Below are 15,630 nucleotides of genomic sequence, written 5' to 3' on the forward strand. Positions count from 1 at the left end.
TAATTTAGCGGAGGAGGCGATGATGATGATAATGGCGCACGCACCATCGTATCTGAAATTGTTGCAAATGAAACTATACAGTTTCAGTTAAACAAAAGAGGTGGTGACGCATAAACTACAAGTGCGAATTTTAATTATCTAAAGGTTTCCTTTTACTGAATTAATTTTTGTTGGTATTGGACGTTTTCGCCACCTGCAGCGCTGTCACTCAACCGTTGCAACGGCGCGCCATTTGAACCGGCTGGTTGTACGGTGCTCGCACAAGTCTCTGCAGTTCTCTCAAGTTCTCTCTTCTCAGTTCAGCTCTCTCTGCAAGCCTTCCAGAGGCTGTATGACTCATTTATCTCGCCACAAGTAACTTTTAAACCACAGTTCAGCAATGCGACACTAGAGCCATTCAATGAAGGACTACACTTATTCCTAGTCTGGCATTTATTTCCTTTGCGCATTTTCACTCTGTCCATTCATAACAAAAACTTGGAAGAAACATCAAGTGGCTAAGTGGGCTTCCCACGGTGCAGTTACATATCTATAGTTATTTCATAAATTGGCAACAGAGTTTTGATTCATCATCATTGCCTGCATTAGGTATGCTGAAGGGAATTAATGGTCTGCAATCATCGCTGCTTCATGCGTTAGCTGCAGCCGCCAACCTTGGCTCATTGGCCGACATTATCTCTTCATCCCAGTGTCTGGTATCCCTTGCTTGTTTCACTCCCTCGAAACCTAATCGATTAGCTGAAAAGCCCTATTTCCTGGATTACATGTCCCACTCTAATGCTTCTTTTCAGTTTTCTGCTTCTTCATACTCAAAGATGTGCACCATGTGCTGCAATCTCAACTGCAGGTACTCTACTGCAAGATGCCCAGCACCGTGTGTCATATGGTATGGTGTTGCGGCAGCATAGAAGTACCACCCACACAAACCATCAGATGAGGACCTGCTTATGCCCTCACCTTTTTGGACCAAGGACGCCACCTGCCCAGGGCAAATAGGGCCTGCTCATTTCAATAATAGCTGATTACCTTGAAACTGTACTTTAATCCACATCTGTGTTTGTCAAGGTTTTCCAATTTTACTTTCTATAACCTGCTGCACTGTCCTTTGCTTAGGTATTTTAAACTAATGCTTTAATATCCACTTTTCAGCCTTTCAAATGATCATACGATAGCAAGCTGCCTTTTATTACATTATATGTACAGCACCTTCCAAATTTACATTCACCTTTTTTTGCTCTTGGGGAAATGTTTCTCATGGTTCAGATTCAGAGTGACTACCTGGCTTAAAAACATTACTCCCTTCCTACGTCCGAAACCTTCCTACCTATGTGCAGCAGTGACTTTGTGGCTATGCATTCGACTGCTAATCCTAAGGTTTTAAGATTAAATACATGGCTACATTTCGGCAGAGGCATGATGCAAAGACACCTGTGGGCTATACAATGTCAGTGCATATTAAAGGACACCAAGCAGTCAAAATTAATTAGCTCTTTCCCATGCTTGCCGTCTTTCATAGACCGCATTAGGTTTTGGCATTCCCGATCCCTGTGTGCTATGTCAATACCTCTACCTGTTGTAAAGTTGCTCTCATCACAAAGGGTTGAAAAATAAACGTTCATCTTGTAGTTTCTTTAGGTCCTTGAGCATGTGCTGTTATTGAGGCAGTGGGCAATATTTGGCTGGGGCCTTAGACATGCAATAGCCCAAACCAGATTCGAAATCGAGGAAACAGTTTAGCTGAAACAAATGTCGATTTCAGTCTCATCGACATCAACTGCAATGTCCGTTCTCTTTTTCTACAGGAATATAATGTAGACATGATGCAATGCTGTTTTCCCAAATGTTTTCCGATTGTCATGGCTACTACAGTTCAAAATAATGAGACCAAAGAGCACGACACACAAGGAATGCTTATTTGCAATGGAAGCATTTTATTGCAAGCTATGAAGTAAATACATCTGTCGTGAAGAACAAGCAAAAGATTGCAAGAAACCATCAAAACAAAATTTAAAACCCCATCTAGAAAAGCAAAAATCTAATACCATGTTTTCATGGAAAGCAGCCATTTTTCAAAAAAGGCTGCTAATTGAAGCTGCTCACAAAATTATTTCAGCATAAATGCTCATTTGCTACAATCCTCTTTTTTTCCAACTAGACGCAAAGTCTACAAGACCTTGTGTATAAAATGTCACCAACCAGCACGCAGCTGCCATGCCATCAGCAAAACCATGCGCCCAACTGCTCATTGCACACCGGCCAAAACTATGCACTGCCTTTGGGCAAGTGGAAAACAGCTGCAAAGCATCTTAAAACCCATCCACCTTTTGTTTCTATTTTAAGGTGCTATCATGTCTCCTGCTTCAATCATTCCTTTCGTTTTCAGGTGCGATTCCATAAACTGAACTTGTTTATGAACCACCCTAAATTCGAAAATGTGTTCAAACCTGCTGTCTATGAGGCAGCGCCTTCAGAATGCGCAATGGCCAAAAATACTTTTGCAGCAGACTCGTTAATAACAGAGCTACAACCATCAAAACTGGTATGTTTCTCTCCTTCCCTTCCATCACGAAAGAGTCTCTCCCTCCTCCCTGGTTGACTAGCCTCCACAAGAGACAATACGCGTAGGGCTGTACATGTAGGCTCCCTAAATACGCGAAATGCGGAGCGCCATCTCTTAGTGCTTTGAGAAACTATGCCCGCCATGTTGGTTCGGTCAACAAAATGAAAACGCTGCCCTGTGCTGGGTAAAAACAGCTACGAGAACGCATCAAATGCAGTCATTATGGCCCCGACTTTTACAGGCATTCTTTTTTTTTTCTTGCTGGTTGGTTTGTGGGGTTTAACGTCCAAAAACGACTCAGGTATGAGAGACGCCATAGTGAAGGGCCCTGATAATTCCGACCACCTGGAGTTCTTTCTTTAAGGTGCACTGACATTGCACAAACACTGGTGCCTTGCTTTTTGCCTCCCATCAAAAAGCTACCGCCGCAGCTTTATTTTTTTTTTTCTTGCTTTCTGCTACCCAAGCACCACCTGTGACCTTAGTTTGAAGGTTGAGAAGTGAGCTTTGGCTCATCCAGCTACAATGCCAATAAGGAGGAGGAGGGGGAGAGGCTGAGCTCAATGGGTGGCCGAAGCATAGGTGCGAGGCCTCTGACCTTTCTTAGGAAACCAAGCCCGTGCATGTATGGATGTTCTGTGTTTTCTGTATTCATGGTTATGCATGGTGTACCATGGCTGGATTCGAGTGGCGACGGTGCGCTCTTTACGACCTACGCATGGAGGGTGCTTCCTGTCTACTACAGCTGCGAAATCGTGGCACTGTGTGGCATTGACGCGTCTACTCAGTGATGCCGTCATTTGGTGTGCAACAAGCTGGAAAAAAAAAAAGCGGAGGCTGGCCAAGCCTGCGGCTGCAAGCCTGCACTTTCACCCGGTTGTGATTCTTGCCAACGAGATGTCATAAACTTGAGCGTTCAGAGCGACCTGCAGTGATTTTTGCCGCTGTACTGAGAGGTATAGATGATAGGTGTGCCGGCCATGAGCCATCCTTACAGGCTCTGGCTGTGTATCAGCATCTTGCCGAAGAGCCAAAACCAGGGAAAAACTCGCATAAAATATAGCTAAATTATTGGAACAGAGTTCTCTATCACTCGGAAATTGATGAAAGGAAACACGGCAAGTTTTTCAAACTTGCAGGCGTGGGCACGTCGTTCAGGGGAAATAAAGTTCAAATGTGTGGCAGAAAACATACGTATGGGTCCGGACCGAAGGAAATACCAAAAGCACACTGCGGCCGAGATGCTTAACTATTGTCATGAAGTTAGCTTCATTACAAACTAGCCGCAGAGTTTAGCAACATAGGTGGCAGGCAAAGACAAGGGTCGGAAGGCTTTCCTACTATCCTTATATGAGGATGGTGATGAATGTCTCCTGTTATTTCGAGGTGATGTTGCGCACGCCTCAGAACAGGAAAAGCAGTTACAGTGAATGCGCTGTTCAAAGTGCACAAAAAGTGCAATAAGAGCAGGTTACCCTTTTTTTTTAATTTGCACTAACAACTTAAAACAGGTCAACGACCAGCCTGACTTGCAGACACGTGAAGGCGCCCGAAATTTTGGTGCATGTGCAGAAGCAGACAGAAATGTGCCCAAAAGCGAAAAGATGCCGTCACACTGGCATATCATTTGAAATAATGCATGTAGGCAAAACAGGTACTCCTCCTTGCTCGGCCACTAATTTTAACAGGCCTGGCAGAACAGGCCCGAGAGCCCAAAAATGTTCATGTGATAAATTCTGTGCTTCTGTAGCCATGTCAATGCATTTTTGACAGTTCCCCTCATATCATGAAGGAAACAAAGTTACAGCAGGAAGAAAAAAATCAGCTTTTGTGCAGCATAATGGGACTGACCTTACAATAGTATGCTGCTACTTGCCTTACTGCAGACTGATAACCCAAATCACTGTTGTATTCAGATGGTAATTAGCACATGTTGCGCACTGTAAGAAATAAGACAAAGTATTACTACGATCAAAATGTGCTAAATAGTACTGATGCCTAAGCCTACACTGCACCGCTTTTGCGCACACAAAATTGAGACTACATAATTTCTCTAAGTATTTCGCTCACTCCGTAAACTGAACACTTGAACGCTTGAAGGCGCGAACGCAGGTGCGCACCGGGCGCCGCCACAGAAGCGAGTGACCAGGGTTGGGTAAATCCTGCACACACTTCACGGGGAAGAGAGCACTGCTTGCCTAGAAGAGCTGCCATTATATCTGCGGCGAATGCGCAGGCTGTATGAAAGTGCGCGCCGCTGCCACTTGAGTCCAGCCGTTGGTGTATGAATAGCACAGTGCACAGAACACTCTGAAGCATGCATAGACAAGGGCAAGAAACTAAAAGCCTTCTTTCTTGTGTGAGAGTATGCATGAGTGAAAACGAAATGCAAGACAAAAAAGTGTGTGACATCAGCAGACCAAGTGCCATCCCTCGCCCATCAGTCAGAGAGAAACCAATGGATGCAGTATCTGTTGGTACCTCATCGACAAAGTTCGATGGCAAGCGCAAAGGATGAGGAGGTTTGGCTGTCTGAAAAGGACCATGAGAGCTTTGGTTTGCATTTTGTTGCTTTCCAGTGTGTGCATCGCTGCAGTATTTCGCAGAGACCATGTCCAACGCCTTATCGGGCTTGGTTAAAATGTCAGCCTGGTCAGTAGCCCTTGAATATGTAAGCTCTCTTAAATGAACAATCTGAAATAAACAAGGACATAAGTTGTGCTGGCCATATTGTGGACTGCTTTCAAGACAATGTGTGTAATGCCAAATAATCTGAGAAGTTGAATAAACCGTTTGGGGTGCCCTGTTTTGTTTTCTAAATATGCATTGTAATACCATTTAACATAGCTTGGCCACCCAACTTGTGCACACCAGCTAACACAAAGCTTTAGCTGCACTACACTAATCCCTCTGTCACACAAACACTTCCGATCCTCATTGAACTCAATCTGCATTCAGGCTTTCAAGAAGGATTGAAGCATCCGGTGCTACACGGGCGTTTTCAGTGAGCATTGAGAAATTTCTTACGTGGTTCGTCGTCTGCTGTCAGTCGCAATGAGTCTCAAAAAGAAATTTAAGATTGGGGTAATGATTGCACGATTTCAGTGTGCACAGCAGCATTCCGCTTTTGGCGCCTCAGGTCACCTAACCTATCTTCCCAGCGGTCAAGTGCTACAGTGCAGTTTCTCTTCCGCTCTACAGTTTCCACGCTGACGCAGTCGAAGAGAACGCCACCTTAGCTTCCACTGGCAGTAGACTACGGTGTCAATATTATAAAATTAGCCATTCTACGAATGTTCTATCATGCCTTTTAATACATTTATGTGTTATTATGTGCAGTTCTATTGCATTTATTCGTTTTCAAGTTTTAGAGCTCGTTGATGACGAGGTTGTCAATGACCGCTTTTGAGTGTGCTTGAAATCTCGAGAGCAATTGAGGAAGCAACCTTGAGTCAAGCAGGCTCGAGCTCAACTGCACTTGACAGTTGCCGTGTGACAACCTCGATCTACAATGAGTTGAATGTAGATCCAGTTCAATGAGGATCGAAACTGTTTGTATGAGAGCAGTTTAACTCGCATCTTGCAGGAACAAGCAATCTATATACACCTTTCTAATAAGTTACTCGGTGCCACCATATTGTTCGCTCCTCCTCTCTGGACTGCTGCAAACCGGCTCTGCTTCCACTGTGCTTGCACCAAATGCACAAAGCAGTCCAGCAGGTAATATGGTGTCACCCTGTGACCACTTATTGGAAAGGTGCACACTACTATGACTATGCTACAGTATGCTAAGGAAGTGAACACACAAAAAAGCCAGGCAATCATGTTACTCTGGTAACGAATGTTTAATTGTGGCTGGCCTTGCATATGGCGGGCAGTAATGCATGTACCCCTGTCTTCGGACAGGACAGCAGGGTTGTAAGCATCTCCAGCAAACACTGTGCGGATGTTCGTTTTGTTATAAAAATTTAGGAGACACTTGAGATCTGTTTTAAGAGTATAGCATGGTAGCGTCAACAGCTCCCGTCTGCAGCTTCCCTCAAAGATCCTTGATCGCATACATGCACCTTGCTATTTTATAAATGAAGAGTTTAAAGAACTTTGCTGCAACCTACAAAAAAAAAAAAAAAATGTAGGAAGTGCGTAAGAGCTCTAAGATCGCTAAGGCGAACACAACCCGGCACCAGAATTAGAATATGTGACTAATAGGTACGGTGCAGGGAATGCAGCCTTCTAGTTACACACGTCAAATGACAGATCGAATACCACACGCCCATCCTCCGAGGTCCTGTGTATAAGTGGCCCGAGTATGCATGGGGTTGCCATTAGCCTCTTTGTCACCTCTCCACGGCGGTTTGCACAGCCAGGATGCCTCCTTTCCTCCTCTCTGCAACGCGGCAACAGAGCACGCACCTGCCAGAGCTCTTCACACGCAAGTTCCAGTATGAAGGACGTTTTTTGATGACAATTTCTGATCACACTTTCTGTACATGATGCACATGAGCCAATTAAAATACAGCTATTTAAATGCCCTCTAAACACGTGAATATTGTGAATATAAGCATAATACATAAGATAAATTCTCAGCACTGGGTAAAATATTCACAAAGTATTGTCAAACATGAATATAAAAACAAGAAATTGTAATAAAATCTTGAGGATATACAAAAGGCAGAAAAATGCTCATTTCTTAAACTACAGCTTCAAAATGAAGAAGTCTTTTTTTTTTTGCCTCAACTCCTTCAGCACCATGTAATTTGTTTATTAAATAAAATATTTACACAATCTTGCTATTAGATAATACTAAAATGCAGGTATTTTGATCCTCAATTAAATAAATGCCCATGTTTTTGTTTTGGCTTTATACATAACATAAAAACTTTTCTCCAAAATTTGCAGAAAAAATCCAAGAAGTGAAAGAAAAGGGGGCATGAATATCAAAATAAGACAGCAAGAAAAATAATTCAGGATACTAAAAATATGCTACACTGCCTCTTTTATTACTAGTAAAGATATGGTGCACCTATCGGCAGATTTCTTCTTTTTCATAGTGCTGTTCGGAAACAGTGGTCATTCTTGATTTCCTGCAGCAGTTGTTGAGAGTGTCATGTACCTATTCTCCAAATCACACTAAAAAAACGCAGCGAAGCCCAACCGCCAAGGAAATAATAATTTACGCTCTGAAGTTCATTTTGAAGGTGTGCTGTTCTCTCCGAAATATCGCTAAGTTGCTGAAAACACCCATTTTTAAGCTCTGCCTTCCTCTACTCATTTTACAGTTTATAGCATTGGCATTTCCAAACCTTTCACGATTTATGACTGGATTATTTGGTGATATGTTTTCCACAAGGTGGGAGAGTTTGCCATCAAATTTGAAAATCTGCAATAGGAGCTCGGTGTTCAAACTCCACTCGATTTGCTTGAAAAGTTCCACACTTGAAGTTCTGGAGAAGCCATATCAAGTGTACCAAGCTTTCATTGCTGCTGAAACCCAGCGAACGGAAACAGAACAGTGGGAACACAAAATGAGCACGTGTAACTAACCAAGAGTGATCAGAGATTGAAACTAAGCTTTTCTTGGCCACTAGCTGAAGTTCGAGGCTGGCATTTGACTGATTCATCATCTGAGCTGAACTGAGAGCTAGTAAAATTGTCTTCAAGAGACTTCGCTACTGCTCTCATAAAAAGAAAACTATAGTAGAAGCAGCAGAATCGTGTGAATGGAGCCAAAGACCTCTTTATTTCGAATATTTTTCTAAATGTCACACTGTGCCAGAAAGAACAAAAAAGAAAATAAAAAAATAAACAAGCTGCACACAAACAGAAACTATGGTTGTCACAATAGCCTCACTGCGGTAGTGCAGTGGTTAAGATGCTAGATTACTGTGCCGGAGTACCCATGTCCGAACCCGAACGCTGGCGGCTGCTTTTAATGCAAACGAAGTGGCACCCATGTGCTATGTGATGTCAGCGCGCGTTAAAGATCCCTAGGTGGTCAAAATTACTCCACAGACCTCCACTACAGCACCCATTTCTGTCTTTCCACTTTGACTCCCTCCTCCCTTCCCTTACGACACAGTTCAGGTGCCCACAGAAACAAGTGACAGATTCTGTGCCTTTCCATCCCTGTGAACTAGTTACTATAATTACTTTTTTCATACTATCTGCCTAAATGGGGCTACATGTTCCAAACACGAAAATTGACGTCTGCCAGTGTGTGAGAACCATCATTCATATATGAACGATTGGCTTAAAGCGGTCCTGAAAGGTATAAGCCCTAATCCCTTAATTTGTGCTGGTATTATCTCACACATAATCATCAGCATACAACCATAATCTACCACATTGTGCCTAAGACCACCCAACATGAGTATAAAGCTCTGTTTTAACCAAGCTGTATGAATGTGGAGTAGCACGTCTGATACTGGATCCAAGGGTCTCTGAGGGTTCTATTCCACCTCACCCTCTCACCTCAAAGGAGCTGCCTGAGTTAGCAGCTCCAGATAGCATTGTCCTCTCTTTTCTCGATTCTTTGTCTCTGTTGCGCTTTTCCACAATATGAGCTCCAGCCAGTTCGGCCATATCATGTGGCCTCATGACATCGCAGAACCAGACAACCAATCAGTGCATGGCCATGTCACCTGCCAAAGGCATGGTTGTGATTTTTCTCAAGGGTGACGCCTTTTACGCTACCGCAATAAAGCAACCATTCTACAATAAGTCACTTCTTGTGTGCTCCACTACTGCTGCTGCATTGTATGATATGGGCAGTTCAAATTATGTCCCTTCTGTAAATAGCAGTTTGTTTGCACAGCCTCCTATCCGATGTGGATGTAGGCTACAATCCAGCACACAACAGCGGCAGGGCAGACACATTAAAAAACATGGCAGCCCTTACGAAAGCCAGCTGCTCTTTCAGCTGATAGAAAGTCCAAGATTTTCCCAATTCTATTATCTTGTAGGCAATGGACAGTAACCCGATCAGTTTAAGTTTGCAAGTGCTTGACAGCCCATTTCTTACAGATTATGGTACTGCTGGAATCCTTCCAAGATTTTAATACGCTTGAGGTCGTGAGGCACTACACACAGGTGTAAAGACTGGTGTATGGAACTTAACACGCAAAAAACGGTGCTTCTTAGAATAACTCGTAAAAAGAATTTCAGTTCATTTCAGTATCGCTTACACAACTGTCTCATTTCCGAAGTTTCTAGTTATAAATATCTTGGCATTACTATTACCAATAATCTCTCCTGGAGTGCTCCCATTTCAAATATTTGTTCATCAGCTTTTAAGAAACTTTGTTTTATCAGACGTAAACTCAAAGATGCTCCATCCAATCTTATACTACTGGCTTACACCACATACGTCAGGTCTAAACTTGAGTATGCTTCGATCATCTGGGACCCTCACACTAAAAAAGACATTTATCGAATTGAACAAATACAGAGAAAAGCGGTGAGGTTCATTTTTAATAAATATCAAAGAACGGACTCTCCTACTAACCTCATGACTGCCAACAACATTCCGCTCCTAGAAACTCGCAGGAAAATGACTCTTTTACTCTTTTTGTATAAAATTTTAAACAACCAAATAAACCTCAGTCCTCCACCGTGTGTGAAAGTTCCCAACACTAGGCGGACACGTCATCACCACAGTCACTCACTGCAGCCAATTTATGCAAAATCTAAATCCTTTATGCATAGTTTTTATCCAAGGACAATTTCTGAATGGAACACTCTCCCAGAAAGCTTAATTCAGTCTCCAGACTTTGACCAGGCTCTACAGCAACATCTGTTTGGTTGACAGTAGGGTCGGAGTTTTTTAGGACATGTATTGTTACTTTGATGTCGCACAAAGGTTTTTCATGTTTTCCCTTTTTTTTTTCTTTTTCTCTCCGGCTGTTAAACAACTCATTTCATGTCATTACATTGCCTCTGTTTGTTAGTTTTGTCGGTGCTTCGTATGATTTATTGTGTTTCTTGTGCGCTGTATATATGTATGCCACTCCTGCTAGGACCGGAATACTGGTCTGCAGTATCTTGAAATAAAATAAATAAATAAAAAGCAAGCAGTTTTTCTAGCACAATCTCCCTACCACTCTTCAAAGATCTGCAGTTGCCTATCCATACCAGCCGATTTCCCCCTTTGCATTGCTTCTAAGGCTTTTTTACTTCCTCCATGACCAGCATGACGTACAACCTGCTCACATTACTGCCCGTCATCCTGACTGCTTCAGGGCAACGTCATCAGCAAATTGCAGATTACTGAGGTATTCTCCATCTACTCTTATTCCTGAAGGCATATCACCTAGCACATAGTACAATAGATGCTGTCAAGAGAGTACAAGAAGTGGCCGATTCCATGCCATGTTACCTAAGACAATGCCATGTTTTAGACACCATCACACACGGATAACATTTTCTCGGAGAACCACAGCTGTGTTACCTCCACAAGGGATCAAGTTTCCTTCTATATGACAAACTCTCCAATAAATGTCAGGCCTGTTCAGGTATTAATCTGTTACTTTAATTCGCAAGGCTAGAAGCTAGACTGGCAAAAAATTGCAGTCACACATTTGTGCTTCCCACCTCCCCCCACTGCAAATCATGTGTTCCAAACCACCCAGAATGATTTTCAAATAATAGCATATCAGCAAATTCAAGGGTGACAATATTACACAAGATTAAATACATTGCAAGCAAGGTGTTTTAAACTTAACTGGGAGCACGCTCTAAACCTGTGGAAGCAGTGAGAGTATCCATTTGGTCACGCCAGTCGCAGCTCACTGCACTACTGAGGTGGCGGTGTAATCGAACTGGCGGAGGGAACTCGTTCGTCGCCACCAAGAATTCGTTGCCTCTGCAGATGTAAATAAATGAGAGCAATACTGCAATTACATTTACTTTGCATAAATTCAGCAAACTCACTCACAATAGAATTTGGTTCGAGTAAAGCAAGTGAGAGTGCCTGCTGCAGAAGGAAAAAGGTAGTAATGAGACTGGCTGTCAATGCTAGCACAAATACAAATATTTAGCACACTTACAAAGCACTGAAATAGCAACAAAGAGAACCTAAGTTAAATCACTTGTGCAGTAAGTGCCCAATATGCTGCGGCTTGCATGGAACTGCAATGGAGAGTGCTTATAGCAGCAACTGCCAAGCTCTTTGACAGGATTACGAGGTACTCTCAATGGTGCCTCACTCTCCCACAAAACATGCCAGCTCAGATTAATTATTGCTCTCTTTTCAAATAAGCTGTCAATGGCCTTGGCAGCAGCTTGAAGCCAAGCAATGCCAACTATTTATGTTGGAGCAGGCAAAAGATATATATATTAGGGAACTCTGCAGTATCAACATGCATCCAAAGTGTTAAATCTATATAAACAAGCTCAGTGAGTTCCACCAATGCAGTTATTTCGGCAGTAAAAGGACAGATATTGTCACAGGCATGAACCTATGCTAGCTGAGGAGTAATGAAGTCACCCTCATTGCTGCATACACCGAAATAAGTGAGAGTACTTGACAGTGGAAGGTCTGAGAAAATAAGCACATGAATTCGGTCATGTATATAACCATACTTTTGTAGCCATTTCATGCTGTGCAGTAGGCTTGTTGCACTTCGAGGCTCAGTCCGCACAGGGCCTACTTACGTTTAAGCTATCTCTCAGCTGGCCAGCAACCCCCCTTTTAGCAGTGCGCAGATATTACTCATGTATTGCAGCACTACCACGTATGGTCTGTACAGATGAGTGCCACTTACCTTCCAACAGTTTTCCGAAAGAAGCCAGACATTTTCTATGGGCCGAGCCGCTCCATCGGTTGAAGCTGCGAGGAAGGCAATAAAACCCCGATTATAAACCAGCGCGTTTATAACAACCCAAACAAATATAAGCGAACAAATATAAGCGAACTCAGAAATAGTTTTACGTTATCTTTTAGTCGCCTCATATGTCCCAATACTCAGGACTGGAAGTTGTTCCAAGTGCAATGAAAGGAGATCGTGGACGCCATTACGCAGTCTCGTCTTCTTACGCCTTCGCCCGGAGACTGTCGCGCGATAGCGCCACGTCAATAATTGAGGATAACGCATGCTTGCGCTGCCGTGCAAAATCTCGTTAAAGAAGCTGCAAGGAAGGCGATGGCAGAAAGACGACAAATACTTTACTTAGAGTTCGCGGGCATGTATGTACGACTCACCGCAGTCAGTAGGATTGCACCGAGGGCTGCGCCCTTGAATTTAAGGCTATAATCCACGAACTGAATCCGCATTTCACCGAGTTTGCATCTACCGGGATGATGGCCCGCAAACTGCAGCAGACCGACGCATGAAAGACAACCTAGGGTGCCTAAGGCTCGCCAAGCGCAAATGCTCGTTGTCTGAAAAGCGCGCCAGCCTTCCTTTGGGCCATACTTTGGGCGGCTCAGTGAACATCTGGGTTTGAGGCTTACTTCTAGAAAAAAACAAGCACTAAAAGCTATTTGACGTCACATCCGTCCAGAAGAGCAACATATCCTCCTTTCCACTTTGGTCCTGGGCGCGCATGCGCAGTTCACGGAGCCGGCTCTCAGCAAGTTCAGGTGATTTCATGCTTAATGTGGCTTTGGATTTGACTTGGACTTCTCGCCAATAAAACTAGTTTCGGTTTCGATTTTGAACGCGAAAATTTCGTTGAAGCGGAAACGCTCTGCAAAAATGGTTCGTTGTGCAGAGAAATTTAGGCCATTAATTCTTATAGGATACTCGCGGGGAATAAAAAATTATTCGTTGTCGCGGAAATTTCGTTGTGGCGGTATTCGTTGTGGCGGGATTCAACTGTAGTCGCCAATCTGAAAGTCATAGTGCTTGGTTCCACTCCGCTGGCCTGCATAAAGCTTATATTTGGCTTGCTTCTGCTCTAGCCACTGGCAATAGAGCTTCAGCGCTCTTGTACGATCAGTCGAGAAGCACTGATCCGGGCAGGCACACAACGTTAAGTCTTATGCGAGGCATCTGGCCATGAACTAGGATGGCTAGTGCGATTCCTGTCGTGGAATGTGGCGCACAGTGGTAGACACAGTTATAATAGCGGTACGTAGGTCACGTCGCTCGCAAAGAGCCATCTGAGCATATGCCCTGAAAACCCTATTAAACTGTCCTACAAGTCCATTGGCTTAAGGGTCATAAACTGAGGAGTAGCAGTTACGTATACCCCGAGGATGAAAATTGTGGTCCGTGATCCGACACTATTTCTTCAGGGTAATCCTCGTGAACAAATGTACCTAGAAGCAATTCTTGAACTGTGGCAGTTGTGAAAGAAGCCTCTGGCCATTTACTGTAATAGTCAATGAATGTTATTGCAAAGCGACAGTTACTAGGAGCTTGGTCGAAACGGCCCACGATGTCAATAGCAGGCTTATCCCAAAGCTTGCCTGGCAAAGCAACAGGTTGCAGAGGAACAGTAGAGACCTGAACAATAGCAGCACTGCTGGAAGAATCATCTTCGACTTTCTGCACTTCACTAGAACGATCAGACGACTTGCAGACAGATGCCAAATAGCCCACTTCGCCGCACCGAAGACACTTTCGTTTGCGAGCTTGCCATGTGGAGTCGTTCGCCAAGTGGGCAGGAGAACCGCAGCGATAGCACGAACACTCCGGAAGTGCAGATGAAGATTTACATACGTGGCAACTGCATTTGATGCAAGGGACCTGAAGGACCCGTTCTGATGTGCACTCGCATCCCACGCGCTCTACTGGAGCGACCTCTTCTGACAGCTCCTTTGCTTCACAGGAAGCTTGCTAGCACTGTCTAGCGCGAAAGAGTCAAGAAGGAGATGGCGGTTACTGAAATAGTGACTAATGGTCTTCACCAGCTGGTCCCTGATGATGTCCGCGAAGCTCCCAAAACCGCAGTCGCCGACAAGGCTGCGAAGGGCAGCGATGTACTCATATGCTATCTCTCCGGCAGTTTGTACTCGGCAGTGAAAACGGTGGCGTGCGGCGATCACATTTACGGAATATTTGTAATGCGTCGCCAGTATAAAGATAGCATCGTCACCGGAGTGTGAGGCAGCAGCGGTAGGCGCTGAAGTGGACGACGGCGACAATGTGTAGAAAATTCGCTGGCAGGATAGCCCTCTCCGGTTAGCAGAAGTGTGGAGGTATCTAGTGGAGGCACCAGACGCCAGCATGTAGTTGTGGAACGCCAGCCACCATTACTCCCACGGAAGGGCGGAGGCGGCTGAAGACCTGAAAAGCTCATGATAGACGGCCAGCAGTCCACGCCGAGGTCCTGGTTTAAGCTAACATCCTCGTCGCCAAAATATGTAGTATCTTACACGAGACAGGAACGCAGCAATTGACTGTTCTTCTCGCTGCGCGCGTGCAACACTTCGCCTTAACCGCACAACTCACAACACAAAATAGCTCATGCGTACCAATAGCAATAATTAACACCGCCGCAACAAAATTAACACCTTTAAAGCTATGACGAGCAAATATCACACAGATGAAACGCTACTCGGCTGAACACTTGCAGAGCGCCATTTTAAACGGAAGCGCGCATCCACTGACGTCATCATGCGCGGGTCACGTGAGTGTGACGTGTTTCCGTGCGTGGCAGCAGGAGAAACGGGAGCGGCTAAAACTCGCCATGAATAATGCCAGTGTTGCCTGGATTTTTGCTGGACAGCCGCCCTGAATCCCTAGCAATCCCTAGGTCGGATTGTCCCTAGTTGAGGGCACGGCGTGCCGGCGGGCCACCGCTCATCGCCCGCCACCCACCCTGCTTGGGGATGCCGCCGGTGCCGCGGCGGCGGTTTGGTGCCGTGGCTTTTGTTGTAGTAAACGAGACTGTGCCTGTTGCACGGACGGGTGCGATCGAACTGACTGGTGTGCGCGCCATGAACAACCCTGGCACATCTGCTGCGGCTTCGGTATAGAAAGGTTAGTGCCCGGTTTGTGAAAATATTTTAGTTGTGGACAAAGCATGCCAATGAAGGTGCCGCCATGTTCAAATTTTAGCTGCCAGTTTTGCGTGCAATGTTCGTGGTTATATGCTGTCCGCTTACCGTTCTTATTTGTCACATA

At 44.5% G+C, this 15,630-nt stretch overlaps 1 long non-coding RNA gene across 8 annotated transcripts in view; it reads right to left on the minus strand.

Moving 5' to 3' along the window:
* LOC146210123 (uncharacterized) overlaps positions 1–15,630 on the minus strand; it is a 374,427-nt gene that overhangs the window by 2,322 nt on the left and 356,475 nt on the right. Inside the window, exons 1-4 of one of the 8 annotated variants that reach the window (XR_014708322.1) lie at positions 12,489–15,121; positions 12,322–12,386; positions 11,281–11,420; positions 2,359–5,254 (exon numbers count right to left, since the gene is read on the minus strand). This is a non-coding gene — a long non-coding RNA (uncharacterized LOC146210123). Of the gene's footprint in view, positions 1–2,358; positions 11,421–12,321; positions 12,387–12,488; positions 15,122–15,630 lie in introns of those variants that run through there. The other 7 variants (XR_014708324.1, XR_014708321.1, XR_014708323.1 and 4 more) reach the window with 7 other exon arrangements.

This window comes from Amblyomma maculatum, chromosome 1, assembly GCF_055883805.1.
Source record: "Amblyomma maculatum isolate TAMU_Amacu chromosome 1, ASM5588380v1, whole genome shotgun sequence".
Classification (NCBI taxonomy): Eukaryota; Metazoa; Arthropoda; class Arachnida; order Ixodida; family Ixodidae; genus Amblyomma; species Amblyomma maculatum.